Source organism: Pleurodeles waltl, chromosome 3_1, assembly GCF_031143425.1.
Source record: "Pleurodeles waltl isolate 20211129_DDA chromosome 3_1, aPleWal1.hap1.20221129, whole genome shotgun sequence".
In the NCBI taxonomy this organism is placed as follows: domain Eukaryota; kingdom Metazoa; phylum Chordata; class Amphibia; order Caudata; family Salamandridae; genus Pleurodeles; species Pleurodeles waltl.
Genome location: NC_090440.1, coordinates 1,943,931,629 through 1,943,948,321, shown reverse-complemented (window position 1 = coordinate 1,943,948,321; position 16,693 = coordinate 1,943,931,629).

Below are 16,693 nucleotides of genomic sequence, written 5' to 3'. Positions count from 1 at the left end.
ATCATTTGAAAATGACACTTTGGCGCTTCTGTGTGTGCTGCACTGTGCAGCACACACAGAAGTGCCAAAGCGCCATTAGTGATTGTTTATGTGCGGGAAGGGACACCTTCCCACACATAAAAAGTCACACCCCTCAACACAGACATCCTTGTACGATGGTGCAAGGATGCCTGTGTTGGCGGTGGAAGCTAAATGTAGTGCCAGCGCAAGGGGAAAAGCAGGGATGCACCGTATTTAGACACAGCATGGCGCTGCCAATTTTGGTGCAGGACCGCGCTGCGCCACTTTTCTTTAAATCTGACCCTGAGATTTCTGCTTCCCTTTGTGGTTCAGCCAGTAATTGGTTAAGTTTAGGCAATAAACATTTGTGCTCACAGTGTATGGTTTCTAACTCACTCTCAATCTTTGCTTTACCACTAAACATGATTTATAAAGGGTTTACACTGGAATCCATCTGCCATTAAACAGTCAAGACTAGTCAGATAGCGTGAGTGAATTAACAGGCAGATTTGATGCAAAACCCACCCTTTCAATAGAGGCTGCCCCTGAAGCACTGAATAACTCTCTAGTGCAAGCTCAAGGGGAATGAGGGAATTAAATAATAGGAGAGAAAGAAAGCACAATGGCTGGTATATTTTTCTTCAAATACTCAAATGGTTATGGGTGGATGTGTGCTATATGTCTAACCACTAGAGTCTCTCTGGGTTGCATTCTAACCCACTGTTATTTTGCCCAGCATGCCACATCAGAGTATGCCATGATTAGAGCTCTTCAGTCAGGTGTAGCTTGGTTCCAGTGCCACAGTGAGCAAGGGACCTACGTCTGGGTTTACCCTTGGTCGCTAAGGGCACTACATCAAACAAACAAAATGTGACCAGAGGGTGCTTTCAATAAGTCTAACCACTGGCAATTGGTCAGGTAGCATTCCAACCCATTGTTCTTTTGCCCACCATGCCACCTCATATTAGACACAACCATATGCAAATTAGTCTTGAGCTTGCTTTAATAGGAATAATCCAGCCCGAGCTGCCAAGCTAAGTCCTCTCTGAACCAGAACTGACGCAACCCAAGGCCGGTTTAACCCTGATTAGGGCTCTTTGGTCAATTGCAGCTTGGTTCCAGTGGCACAGTGAGAAAGGGACCCATATCCGGGCATACACTTGTCCATTTAGGGTTTTACATCAAACACACAAAAGGTAATGGGAGGGTACTTGCAATAAGTTTAACTGGTGGCAATTTGCTCAGGGTAGCATTCCAATCCATCATTCTTTTCCCCACTATGCCACCTCAGATTAGACCCAACCATGTGAAAATCAGTCTTGACCGTGCTCCAGTAGGAACAGTCCAGCCCGAACTACAAAACCAGGACTTCTCTGAACTAGAACACACACAACCCAAGATCAGCTTTTGCCCTGATTGGGGCTCCTTAGTTGGGTGTAGCTTGGTTCCAGTGGCACAGGAAGCAAGGGATCCACATCTGGGCACACCCATTGCCACTTAAGGTGGTATATCAAACCGATGACAGTTGCTCAGGCCAGCGTTCCAACCCATCGTTCTTTTGCCCATCATACCACTTCATATTAGACCCAACCATATGCAAATTGGTCTTGACCGTGCTCCAGTAGGAATACTCACCCCAGCCCAAATTGCCAAGCCAGGTCCTCTCTGAACTGAAACGTAAACAACATATGACTGGGTTTGCCCTGGTTGGTGCTCCTCATTCGGGTGTAGCTTGGTCACAGTGGCACAGTGAGCAAGGTACCCACATCGGGGCATACCCTTGGCCACTGAGGGTGGTATATCGAAAACAAAAAGGGTGATGGGGGATGCTTGCAATAAGTCTAACAACTGACAATTGGTCATGGTAGCATCGCCACCCATCAATCTTTTGACCACCATACCACCTCATATTAAACCAAACCATGTGCAAATTGGTCTTGACCCAGCTGCAATAGGAACACTGACTCCAGCCCTGACTGCCAAGCCAGATCTACTCTGAAATAGAACACAAACAACCCAAGTCTGGGTTTACCCTGATTGGGGTTTCTTAGTCAGGTATAGCTTGGTTCATGTGGCACAGTGAGCAAGGTACCCGCATCCGGGCATACCATTGGCCACTTATGGCAGCATATCAAACACAAAAAAGGTGATGGGGGATGCTTGCTGCAAGTCTAACCACTGACAATCACTTATGATAGCATTCCAACCCATCGTTCTTTTTGCTCACCATACCACCTCATATTAGACCCAACCATATGCTAATTGGTCTTTACTCTTCTCCAATAGGAACACTCAGTCTAGCCCAAATTACCAAGCCAGACCCTCTCTGAACCTAAACACAAGCAACCCAAGACTGGTTTTCTATGATTGGGAACCTTCATTCGGGTGTAGCTTGGCTCCAGTGACACAGTGAGCAAAGGACCCACATCTGGGCATACCCTTGGCCATGTAGAGCAGTATATCAAACAAACAAATGTTATCAGAGGATGCTTGCAATAAGTCTAACCACTGGCAATAGTTTGGAGTAGCATTCCAACCCATTTTTGTTTTACTTACCATGCCACCTAAGGTTTGTCCCAACCATATGAAATCAGTCTTGACCCTGCTCTAGTAGGAACCGTCTAGCCCAAACTACCAAGCCTGATCCTCTTTGAACTGGAACACAAGCAACCTAAGACCAGTTGGACCCTGATTGGGACTCTTCTGTCTGTGTAGCTTGGTTCCAGTGGCACAGTGAGGAAGGGACTCACATCTGGACATACCTCTGGCCACTTAGGGTGGCACATGAAACAAACAAAAGGTGATGGGAGAATGCTTGCAATAAATCTCGCCACTAGCAATCACACAGGTTAGCATTTCAATCCATCATTTTTTGCCATTCTTTTGCCACCATGGCACCTCATGGCAGCCAAATGCAAATGCAAATCAGTCTTAACCCTGCTCCAATAGGAACAGTTCAGCTCAAACTGCCACGCCAGGTCCTCTCTGAATCGGAACATAAGCAATCTATGATTGGTTTCAATAGATGCTGCTGAAAAGTTAGAAAATGACGAAGCATTGTGTTATTTTTAAAGCAAAGTCTTTAAACAAGGATTAGCAAGTACCATCCATGTGGAGCTGAAAATTGATGAAAGACTTTTACAACTTTCACAGTATTACAACTTTGGATTGATAAAAATACCACCCAAGTCAACCTGGAACATATGTTTTGCTGTTCTTAGAGTTCATTCAGCTGTACATGGACACACAACCCCCCGCTGTGCACGCCCCCCTGCAGACACCTAAACCCTTTTTGTTTTTTTTTATTTGTTGGCATCACAGATCCACCACGATTCTCTGGGGGAACCATGCTGGGGCTCGTGGTGGATATGCAGATCCACAGAATTCCCCCAAAACATTTTTTTTTAAATTTGGCCTTGGTTAGGTCTCTCTTGGACCTTAGTCTATGAGTACCCCTAACCTGCCCCTGTATGTCTTATTTTACTTTATTTTGTAGGATTCAGGGTCCGGGTTCCTGAGTATTAAGATGGTAGTTGCAATTTTTAATTCAAGTTGCAGCTAGCCAATCACAGTGCACCCTTGAGCCTGTGGATAGGATTATTGGACCAGCTTTGGAACAGTGGTGTGAAAAATACATACATTTTAAGCCTTAATTTATCAGAAACCTCTGAATGAATTTACAACAAATCACAAAAGGTACACTTTTTGAATCAAGATCAAGCTTTCTGTTAAATTTACCCTGTCTAGGCTGATGAGCCTTTCCAGATGCAGCAAATTCAATACCTGTAAAACAGCACAACTATCTCTGACTTCTCCATTCCCAACAGCTAGAGATATTTGAGGCAGAAGAACATTTTGTCTTGCAACCCAATCTATTGTATTTATAGTCTCTGTTGCCCTTGTGAAAAACTTTAAATTGGAAGCTCCATCTACCCTGTAGAGAAACATATCTTGAAACATGTGAGGGCAATCAAAAAAGTGGATAAAAAATACCCAGTAACACAACATTTTTGACACACATTTCCAGAATAGTGACAACCTCCAAATCTTTGCTTTTGGTATAGTTGCACTCAATATGTCGGGAGGGAATAGAACTCAGGAATTAAAAAGGTTAGAGTCTGATACATAATCAACTTTGACACTTTGGCACCAGGGGGTCTTAATTATGGTGAGGAAATATCTGTCCATCTGGGGTAATCAATCATATATTCTTCTGATTCATCTTGCCCATTTACCATGATTTGTAATTTTAACAAGTTTTTATCTGTTTTTACTACAGGTTCATTAAGTACTTCCATGGTTTACAGGATATTGAGCAGCACTGTGATAGATAAGATTTTCTTTATATGTTATTGTTATTGGCATGTTGGTCAACGAAATTGATCACTATATGTGTGCTATGCATGCTTTTTATTGACAAGGGTTAATATATTAGAACAAATCTGTTCCTTCCTTTCCTTTCTTTTTCGCTTGTTATTTTCTTTTGAAGTTTATTTAGGTTTTGTAGATAATATTCCTAGTTTGAGTTGTTTTGTCCACAGTACATCTTCTTAGCCCACTAGGGCTTAACTAGAAGTACTTTATATCAGGTGTCAAAGATTGGGTTTAAATACAATAGGATTGTACCTATTCAGGTGATATCACAATAATACAAATTGAATGCAATAACACTTGCTGAATTCATCACAGTATTATTCCCTTTGTGCATCATTTATTTGTACATGGAAATGACGGTCTCACATTGAGCATTATGGTATGTGGGATGAGAGTATGCAATCATATATGTATTATCGTGTGTGGGACACCTAAAACCTTTATGTTTTTGTATTATGTGGACATCAATATGGATAAATAACATGTTGAGTCACAGGATTCAGTTTATATTTTCTTTGGTTTGTCATTATGGAAACTGAAACATGGCCCTATCAAACCAAACAGAACACTTCAAGATGCCCGCTGTTCTCAATTTTGAATTATGTCCCTCATTCCTTATGATCTTATGATTTAGCCCACTTGGATGATATTCATGATATCTTCAGACATGCAAGCATGGGCTGTAAACCTTTATATTATTTTTACCTTAGGGCATGAGTTGTTGTAACTTGAGATAACTCTAACTTTAACTGGTGGAATTTCTATGGTTTATTATGTTTAAAATGTGAGCTTAACTATTACTTCCCTATAACCTTTGTTTTTTTTCAGTGAATTTCTATGTTTTTTTAAACATACAGTAATTTTCATTACTATATGTTAAACCCACTACCTCTGTGCACAGCCTCTGGCCGTACGTGACTGGGTTGGATGCAGGGCCTGGCATGTAGCCAGTCCCTCTGGCCAACCCCTATAACAACCCAACCCAATGGTGCGCATGGCCTGGTGTGAGGGTAGGTGTAAAAGGGTGTCTCTGGGTGTGACAGTGGGTGTGAGAGTCTCTGTGAGTGGGTGTGTAAGTGTCTCTGTGAGTTTGTTGGTGTATGTGTGAGAGTCTAAGTGGGTCTGTGAGTTGATCCATGAATGTTTGAGTGGGCCTGTGAATGGGTGCATTAGTGTCTAAGTGGGTCTGTGAGTGAGTGTGTGAGTCTGAGTGGGTCTGTGAGTGGGTGCATGAGTGTCTGAGTGGGTCTGTGAGTGGGTGTGTGAGTGTCCAAGTGGGCATGTGAGTGAGTGTGTGTCTCTGAGTGGGTCTGTGAGTGAGTCTGTGAGTAGCTGTGTGAGCGACTCTGCCACAAAGGAACCTCACCTGCCCTTTTATCCAACAAGAGTCCACTGCTTTGAATGAAATATCTACCTAAGTGGAGTTCTTGCGGCCTCCTTGGGTAAATGTCCAGTATGTATTCAACACTACAGCTGCATAATGGAGCACAAGGAAATGTCACCAGTGACATTGTGTGCGGTTTGGCAACATGAGTGTTCCTGTTGCCTGTTTCTCTAGAATTCTGAGATAACATGAATCCTGTTATAGATAGGTCAGCGAGACTACAAAGATGTAAATCTCCACCAAACCAGGGTCCTTCCTCTTATCTATATGGAGTACGTGGTTCTTTGTTCAGTGGAGATGTCCTCATATTTTTCGCCATCAAAATCATCAGGAAACACTGGGGGGCCCTCTGTGGTATCTATGTAGTCTCCTTGGCCTCTCTATAGGAGGATTCAGAATTCTTGAGAAAGGCACACGAGGAACAATCACATTGCCAAACGCGCACAAGGTCGCTGAAGACAGTTACTCCTGGTCCATTAGGCAGCTGTAGTGTAGAATACACACTGGACATTTACCCAATGAGGTAGCACCTACTAACTAACCATTAGAAAGTACTCCAGTTGGGTAGACATTTTGTGCAAAATTGTGGACTCTTGTTGGATAAACGAGCAGGTGAGCTTCCGTTCTGGCCAAAAGGCCGATTTCACAGAAATTGAACCTCAACAGGAAGCCCTTACAAATATAAACAAAGCAGGTGCCCCAGTTGAAGCTCCAGTTCTGGAAAGGACAAATGATCCTAACTCCCAGGCTTGGCGTGGACAAAACAGGTGTGTTTACTCTGTGATTCCATATTAAAAAACAATCTGAAATCCTTTCTGGAGGTGAATCCATCTTTGATCTATTGGAGCGCAATCTGTATGTGACTGTGATGATTGGGTTCTTTCTTGTCCACTCCTGGGGGGTCACGTGTCCCTTCTCTCCCGGCTGATTTTGTCCCCAGCGACCCATCCCCTGGGGACCTGCCTTGACATATAGCATAGCCCCCCCCTCCCCAGCCATTCTCAGCCTTGTGGACCCCATCCCACACAGCATGACCTTCAAATATATTATCTTTTATAGGGGGAGGGCGGTCGCACAACCCCCCTCCCTGGGCGGATTGTAGCGATGAGGACCGCATACCCGGGCCACAGCCTTAGAATATATTATGTTTTATTGTTTATTGTTTTAAGCAGCTCCCTGTTGTGGGAGCAATTGTTTCCTCTGTTTCCCTGTCCACATCTCTGTGAGAAGGGAAATAGAGGAAACCTCTGCTCCCAGCAAGCAAGAGCTGTCTGACAGCTCTCCTTTCCTGGGAGCTGAGTTGTGTTTGCTCTGACTTGGCAGAAGCTGTCAAAGCTCCTGCCAAGTCAGAGCAAACAACTATGGTCCGAAGGTGGGCACCCCGGGACACAGCAGGAGCCGGCCCTAGGGGGTTATTGTCTTCATTTAGCACTTGGGAGGTGGTGGTCCCTGAGGCCAATTGTCCGCAACTGACCCCCTTCATCATTTTATATCAGCCCCAGGAAGGTGGTGGTCCCCAGAGCTTCCTTTATTGTAACAAGTTTCTCCAGGGAGATGGCAGTCCCTGGGGCTACGGGGAGGCCACCAGGCCCCCATATAAATTTCAGATTTAGCCCCGGGGAGGTGGCTGTTCCCGGGGCTGTGGGGGAGGCCTTGTGGGCCTTCCCCATTTTAAATAAAGCTTTTGCCCCAGGGAGGGTTTGGCCCGTGGGGTGCGGGGAAACATGCACCACCTCCTTCCCACATTTTTAAATCATAGCACTGGGGAGGTGCTGGTCTCGAGGGCTAATAGAAGCCCTAGGAGGGGAGCCCGTGCGCCTTTTCCTCTTTCAGTCCACCAATGCCCCCAGGACCTGGCCCACCTGGGGGCAAAATACAAATAAAGGAGGGGAAGTAAAAAAGGTCACGAGTTAAAAAAAAAAAAAAAGGGGTCAGAGTAGGATCACCCTGGGCCCTTTTCTTTTTTTATTTAAGCTTTTTTGTGGTACTCAGCAGAAGCTGAGTCCCAAGATGGCTGTCAACACTTCTGTGTTGAAGTGTTGGCAGCCAATCAGACATTATCACGGGGACAGGAGGATCCGCATCCCTAGATATCTATATTTTTTAATCTCTAATTACCCAAAACTACTAAACAGATTTACCACAAATCACAAATAGCACACTTTCTGAACCAAGAGTTATCTTTCAGACAAATTTGGTGTAATTCCACTCAGCGGTTATGGTGGTAGTCGTGTTCAAAATCCCAATGGGAAAATGCATAGGGAAAATACGTTTTGGGACCCGACCCTTTTTCTCGCCCTGCTTGATGGATCACCCTGAAAGTTTCAAGACAGCAGATGAACACACTGAAGTATATGTTTTGAAAATTTTGTGAAGATTCGTTAAGCGGCGCCAAAGTTATTGGCAAAACAAAATACTCTCTTCCTATGGAAATTAGGTCCTAACTATAACTACCTACTAGTGACCATCTACCTCATGGGTCAGTGCTGGGCCAGTGGGTACAAGACCCACTAATTATATAAACACCACCCTTCGACAGCAAAAGTAGACATTGTCAAAGGAAAATGCTTGCATTCTAGGACATTGCTCTCACCGTCTTTTATTGTATGTATATATATTCTGCTAGCGGTTGCCAGTAGGTAGTTATAGTTAGGTAGAAAAAATGTTTTTTGACTTGCCTATATCTTTGGTACCGTTTGATGACTCTTCACAAAATCTTCCAAAAAAAGTGGCCCAGTGATTCTTGTTGCGCATGGTAAGTTTCAGAGTGATCCATCAAGCTGGACCCGAGAAAAAGGGGAGCAAAAAAAACATTGCGTTTCCTATGTTAATTCCCATAGGACCTGTCAACACGTCTACAGCCTGAACCACTGGACGGAATTACACCAAATTTAGAAGAAAGCTAGTTGCTGGCACGCTGATTGTGCTTTTTGTTATTTGCTGTAAATCCTTTCAGTAGTTTAGGAGATATTTAAGGGCAAATATATTTGTATATCTCTGACCGCAAATAATTATCAAAATCCGTGAATTTTCGTGAATACGTGCATGAAAAGCAGCATTGTAATTGGCTGACTGCAACTTGACTAGAAAGTTGCTACTACCATTTTATTTCACGTGACACGGTCCGAGAGGGTGACAATTCAAATTAAAAGTGACTTAAGGGGTCAAGTTGAAGGTACCCTGACTCCAGGGGTGTGATATATTAGTGTTTTAGGGGTTTAACATAATTTTGCATCATGGTGCACAATATTCATGAAAATCCGTGGATTTTCACAAATTGCAGCAAATTATTCAGAAAATATTCACGAGTATTGAAACATTTGAAAGAAAAACCACAGACTCATTCATACACTAATTCATTCACTCATACATGCACTCAGAGGCTCAGGCGCCCACTCACACACCCACTCAGACACTCATGCACCCACTCAGACCCACTCATAGACTCACACACCCACTTCCTGATCCACTCAGACACTCATGCACCCACCCACACATCCACTGACAGAGACATGCCTTGTAGCCAACCTGCGCTGCGCATTGCCAAAGGCCATGCATGGAGTGGTATGGTTGTTTATAAGGGCTTGACTGCAAGGCCAGGCCTTGCGAGCAACTCCTGCACCGCATGGCCAAAGGCTGTACGTGGTGGGGGCTGGAATAATGTATAGTAATTAAAATTACTTCTTGTTATAAAACCATATACATTCACTGAAAAACCAAAGGTTACAGGGTCGTTCTAGATATTTGCTCGTTCAAAATCATAGAAATTCAGAGTTATAATTGGAGTTCTTTCATGTAACAATAACTTGCACCTTCGCCATGCACAACTAATTACTCCACATATTATGTCATTGATGAGATCTTGTACGGCATCTTTGATATCACTGCAACATTTGCAATAACATTATTGATAAGAAAACTGTGCATGGCAAGGGCGCGAGTTATAGTTAACTTAGGGCGCGAATAGATGAACACTATAAATCGGAGGTGGCGGGTATAGTTTTTAAGTGGGTGGGTTCAGGTATTTGTTGAGAAGTAACTTGAGTTTTTTTCTGAAGTGTAGGAATGATTGATTGTCGCGTAGGTCCTGTGGCAGAGCGTTCCAAATTCTATCCGCATTCCCAGAGCTTTTGATAGTTTCTTTGTGAGGCAGATAGGTTTTTCAGTGTAGAGAGCTTTGTGGGTTAGGAAGGCCATTTTGAATATGCTTCTCACTTTGAATGGTAGCCAGCTGAGTTTCTTGCGTGTGGGACTGATGTGATCACAGACAGAAGTCTGGCCACTAAACCTTTGAGGACATCTTGTGTGACTGATACAGTTGGTGAGGTGGAATTGTTTAGTTTGATTAGGTGAAATCGTTCGCTCAGGTAAGAGGCAAACCATTCAAGGAGAGTACCATTGATTCCTGCACGCTATGGGAGGGTGTTTAGGAGAATGTTGTTGACTGTATCAAAGGCTGCAGAAAGGTCCAGGAAAATTAGGAGGCAGGACTGACAATTTATGTAAGTCATCAGTGACCGTACCGCAGCCTTTCCTGAACCCATACTAAAAGGTGTCATGTAGATTCAATTTTTCGATGTTGTTATTGAGTTGTGACAGCACACATTTTTAATAATCTTGGCAAGCAAAGGGAGGTTAATTATAGGTCTGAGATTGTTGAGGTCATTCGAGTCGGCGTCTGGCTTTTTGATAAGGGGGTGACTTGGCCAAGTTTAAGGGAGACCGGTATAGAGCCGCTGGATAAGGCGGAGTTAATGATTTTTGTCCATGTAGGAGAGATGAGATGTCTGAGATTTTTGATAGGAGGAAAGAGAATTTGAGCGATGTGAAGTCAGCTTCATGCTTGGAAGTATGTTAATGATTTCTTCTTTAGTGATATTTTCAAACTTCGTCTAGGATGCTTTGTTTTCCAGTTGTGTGAGATTGTGGTTGATGTTCTGGCTCACTGCAGAGGTATGTTTTGGGGGGATTACCATTAATTGGTGTTGTAGCAGTGTGGGGATCATCTTTGGGAGAAGGGCCATCTTTGGTAAGGGGTGAGGAAGTGGTGTGGTCCAGAGAGACTTCAATGTTTGCTATTTTTTCTGAGAAGAATTTGGCGAACTCTTCGCAGCATCATCAGTGGAATGTTGAGGGAAAGAGGAGTTCTGCTGTTTGATGATGTTGAAAAGATCTTTAGGTCTGTTTCTAGAGTGGTCAAGTTTGTCTCAGAAGAAGGGGGATGTCTCTCTGTAGATATGTTTTTTGTGTTTTAGGCATTCAGCTCAGAGGAGACCAAGATGGATTAGCAAGGGTTGTCTCCTGTTTCTTTCAGCCAGCCTACGTTGTCGACTCTTCTTATAAAGGTCATGGTTGAACCAGGATCTGGAGGGATACTTCTTGATTTCTTAAGTTTTAGAGGGGTTACAGTGTCTAGAAATGTTGCCATTTTTGTGTTGTATTGGGACGGGAGGTCATCAGTGGCGGTAGGATTAGGGGGAGGCAGAATTTAAGAACTGATTAAGGATTTTAACTTAGACTGAGGGATTTGGTGTATATTCCTTGTCCAGTGCTTGGGACGATTAGTTTAGGTGTGGAGCTTAGGTAGGATGGCATTGAGATAGAATAGAATTAGGTGGTGGTTAGTCCAGTCGGTGGGAAGGATGGATTGGAAGGATACTCTATTATGGTTGGAAATTATTGCATCAAGGGTAGATCCTTTGTTGAGGGTTTGCTTATTGCAGTATTGAAGGAGGCCTTTAGTTCCAAGAAGGGTGAATTGGGCTTGTACTGTTCCATTTTCTGCATCATTCCGGTGTAGGTTTAAATTTCCAAGTATGTTGTCTGTGGTGTCTTTCAGGGAATTCTTTTTAACTAGGTCAGTTTAGTCCTCGAAAAATTATGTTTTTCACCTTACGTGGAATTTGATAGGCTTAGAGCGTTTGGAGGAGAGATCAACTCTTAGATATTCAAAGGTAGAGTACTCAGCTGTGTGGAGGGTTTAAGGAAAAGTCTGTTTTTGTGTATGATAGCTAGTCCACCATCAGTGCGGTCTTTACGATCGCAGCGAAAGATTGAGAAGCGCAGTGGGGTGAGGAGATCGATAATGGGGGCTGAGTGTTCATTAAACCAGGTTTCAGAAAACAGATGTCAATTTAATGTACAGATATAGTTTCCGCTATTATGGTGGCATGCTTGACAGCTGTCTGACAGTTTAATAGCATGCAGTTTAATGAGGGTGGCATTCTCGGTTAAGATTGGTTAAGCTGGATGACAGTTAATTGGGCAGGCTGGCAGGGATCCTACTATTGCCAAGAACACTCAAAATCTTGTGGTGGCGGGGGTGATTGTGAGCATTGTTGTAATTGTTGCTCAGCATTTTTGCTTCCTGCTGCTAAATTCCAGTGGGGGTTCGTCTATGTTGAGGTGGTAATGAGTGAAGGGAATAGCTGATCGGGGGTAGAGTGTGAGGAGTCAGAGTGCATGTTTTTGGCAAGAACAGTGTTTACCATAGTTCTGGGGTTAGAAAGAGAGTTGGAGCAGGCCTTTGTGTCATTTCATATTGAGGTGATTTCTTCTAGTATGATGTTGATTTTGAGTTCTAGCTGGGCGATTAAGGGGATCACTTGAGAGGCAGTAGGATCTGTGGCAAATGGTGGGGTAGAAAGGTGATCATTGTAAGAAGGAGTGAGGGCTATGGTTGAATCTAGGCTGGTGTGGTTCGAGGGCTGTGTAGATTCAGGTGTGGTTGATTGGTCGAATTCTGTAGAAGTGGGTCTTGAAGGAGGAGGTGATATTTCTTGCAGTATGCAGTAGCTCCACGGGATATAGGGATGGGGACCCGCGGCGCCACCTGCTCGGGCTGCGGCGGGGCGCGGTCCATTTTACAGGCTACGTGTCCAGCCGCGCCCCTTTCTTCAGGCCTCGCGTCGTCCTCTCTGCTGCGGGTGTTATGCGCAGTACAGATATTAGTTCTGGACGCTGTGGGCACCCCTTCGGCCTTCGACTCACCTGGTGCCCACCTTTTCCTCTTTTTTCTGGTAGCACTCACCTGGTGCTTCTCCTTTTCCTCTTTCTTTTGGTAGCCATTTTTTCCTGTCTCTCCCAGCATACCTTTCTCTTTTCTGGTTCCCGGCATGCATCTGCTTCCCTTCTTACTATGGTGCTTTTCCTATCTAGTCCTATAACCCCTTCCCAATCCAAGATGGCAGTTTTTCATCTTCCTGTTTGTCACTTCCTGTCTAGGGGTATGTAAGGGGATTGAATTTTCTTCCCTTTGGTTTGCAACACTTCTCCTGTGGTGGTCACGCTCCAGCTGGTCTTCTATTCGGAATCCAGTTTTTGCACCTGTTTTTTTCCTCTGTTCTTCCTAAGTTTTTCCTGGCATCTAGGTTCTGATTTTTCCTTGTGTCCTCTTTTTCTTCCAGGGAGTTCCTGTCTGGATGTTTTTTCCCTATGGGGTTTTTCCTCTGGAGGGCACGGACTGTAGTAGCGTACACACACATTTACAGACACAGACACATTGGACAATTTGAAATACACACACCTGATACACATACACACAACATACCCACACGCTCACACCACTATAAAACACACACCCACTGTAAGGAAATAGCTCCCTGTTGCAGTTACCCCCCCCACTTTTTGCCTGATACTGATGCTGACTTGACTGTGAAGTGTGCTGGGACCCTGCTATACCAGGCCCCAGCACCAGTGTTCTTTCACCTAAAATGTACCATTGCTTCCACAATTGGCACACCCCTGGCACACAGATAAGTCCCTTGTAAAAGGTACCAGTGGTACCAAGGGCCCTGTGACCAGGGAAGGTCCCTAAGGGCTGCAGCATATGTTGTGCCACCCTAAGGGACCCTCACCTAACACATGCACACTGCCATTGCAGATTGTGTGTGTTGGTGGGGAGAAAAAGGCAAAGTCTCATGGCATCCCCCGCAGGGTGCCATGCACACAAAATACTGCCTGTGGCATAGGTAAGTCACCCCTCTAGCAGGCCTGACAGCCCTAAGGCAGGGTGCACTATACCACAGGTGAGGGCATAGCTGCATGAGCAATATGCCCCTACAGTGTCTAAGTCTATTCTTAGACATTGTAAGTACAGTGTGGCCATATTAAGTATATGGTCTGGGAGTTTGTCAAAAACGAACTCCACAGCTCCATAATGGCTACACTGAATACTGGGAAGTTTGGTATCAAACTTCTCAGAATAATAAACCCACACTGATGCCAGTGTTGGATTTATTAAAACATGCACACAGAGGGCATCTTAGAGATGCCCCCTGTATTTTACCCAATTGTTCAGTGCAGGACTGACTGGTCTGTGCCAGCTTGCTGCTGAGAGACAAGTTTCTGACCCTATGTGGTGAGGGCCTTTGTGCCCTCTGAGGCCAGAAACAAAGCCTGTTCTGGGTGGAGGTGCTTCACACCTCCCCCCTGCAGGAATTGTAACACCTAGCAGTGAGCCTCAAAGGTTCAGGCTCCGTGTTACAATGCTGTTACAATGCCCCAGGGCACTTCAGCTAGTGGAGATGCCCGCCCCCTGGACACAGCCCCCACTTGTGGCGGCAAGTCCAGGGGAGATAATGAGAAAAACAAGGAGGAGTCACCCACCAGTCAGGACAGCCCCTAAGGTGTCCTGAGCTGAGGCGACCCCTGCCTTTAGAAACCCTCCATCTTGGTTTTGGAGGATTCCCCCAATAGGGATAGGGATGTGCCCTCCTCCCCTCAGGGAGGAGGCACTAAGAGGGTGTAGCCACCCTCAAGGACAGTAGCCATTGGCTACTGCCCTCCCAGACCTAAACACACCCCTAAATTCAGTATTTAGGGGGACCCCAGAACCTAAGAAACAAGATTCCTGCAACCCAAAGAAAAAGAAGGACTGCTGACCTGAAGCCCTGCAGTGAAGACAGAGACGACAACTGATTTGGCCCCAGCCCCACCAGCCTGTCTCCCTACTTCGATGAAAACTGCAACAGTTACGCATCCAACAGGGACCAGCGACCTCTGAAGCCTCAGAGGACTGCCCTGCATCCAAAGGACCAAGAAGCTTCCGAGAACAGCGGCCCTGTTCAACAAACTGCAACTTTCTGCAACAAAGAAGCAACTTTAAAGACCCCACGTTTCCTGCCGGAAGCGTGAGACTTTCCACTCTGCACCCGACGCCCCCGGCTCGACTTGCAGAAAACAAACACCTCAGGGAGGACTCCCCAGCGACTGCGAGCCCGTGAGTAACCAGAGATGACCCACCTGAGCCCCCCACAGCGATGCCTGCAGAGGAAATCCAGAGGCTCCCTCTGACCGCGACTGCCTGTAACAAGGGACCAAACGCCTGGAACCAACACTGCACCCGCAGCCGCCAGGACCTGAAGGAACCGAACTCCAGTGCAGGAGCGACCCCCAGGCGACCCTCTGCCTAGCCCAGGTGGTGGCTACCCAGAGGAGCCCCCCCTCTGCCTGCCTGCATCGTTGAAGAGACCCCCGGGTCTCCTCATTGCTTTCAATACAAAACCCGACGCTTGTTTGCACTCTGCCCCCGGCCGCCCCTGTGCCGCTTAGGGTGTACTTTCTGTGCCTGCTTGTGTCCCCCCAGTGCCCTACAAAACCCCCCTGGTCTGCCCTCCGAGGACGGGGGTACTTACCTGCTGGCAGACTGGAACCGGAACACCCCTTTTTCCATTGAAGCCTATGTGTTTTGGGCACCTCTTTGACCTCTGCACCTGACCGACCCTGAGCTGCTGGTGTGGTAACGTTGGGGTTGCCTTGAACACCCAATGGTGGGCTACCTTGGACCCAACTTTGAACCATGTAAGTGTTTTACTTACCTGTGAACTTAACATTTGCTTACCTCCCCCAGGAACTGTTGATTTTTGCGCTGTGTCCACTTTTAAAATAGCTTATTGCCATTTTTGTCACAACTGTACATGCTATTGTGAATATTCAAAGTTCCTAGAAAACCTGAGTGAAATACACTTCATTTGAAGTATTACTTGTAAACCTTGAACCTGTGGTTCTTAAAATAAACTAAGAAAATATATTTTTCTATCTAAAAGCCTATTGGCCTGGAGTAAGTCTTTGAGTGTGTGTTCCTCATTTATTGCCTGTGTGTACAACAAATGCTTACAAGCGGGTTGTTTGCCTGTCTTTTTTACAAAAGCCATCACGTATTAGTTCTCCTGTGTTAAACTATAATTCACTGATACTTCACACAGAGGATCCTTCGTATCTACACACCCAGTCATCGGTTAGAATCTTAGCGAACCGTTCCTGTCTCCCGTTTTTGACCTTTTGAGCCCACCTTACAAATCATACCTGATTATTTTGTCTATGGCCCACTCTTTCTTCTCTATCGTTAGACTTATCATGGTCTCTGGACGTGTTAAACTTTGCTCTACCTGACTAATTGCAGCATCCATCGGAACTTGACATTATGGCGGTCATTTTGACCGCGGCGGGCGGCGGTTGCCGCCCGCCATGCGCTCACCGCCAAATGGCCGCTCCGCGGTCAGGAGACCGCGGATGCCATTCTGGCTTTCCCGCTGGGCCGGCGGGCGACCGCCAAAAGGCTGCCCGCCGGCCCAGCGGGAAAGCCCCTGCAACATAGAAGCCGGCTCCGAATGGAGCCGGCGGGGTTGCAGGGGTGCAACGGGTGCAGTAGCACCCGTCGCGATTTTCACTGTCTGCAAAGCAGACAGTGAAAATCTTCATGGGGCCCTGTTAGGGGGCCCCTGCACTGCCCATGCCAGTGGCATGGGCAGTGCAGGGGCCCCCAGGGGCCCCACGACACCCGTTCCCGCCATCCTGGTGTAAACCGCCAGAAACAGGCTGGCGGGAAGGGGGTCGGAATCCCCATGGTGGCGCTGCAACCAGCGCCGCCGTGGAGGATTCCCTGGGCCAATGGCATGGGCACTGCAGGGGCCCCCGTAAGAGGGCCCCGCTTGT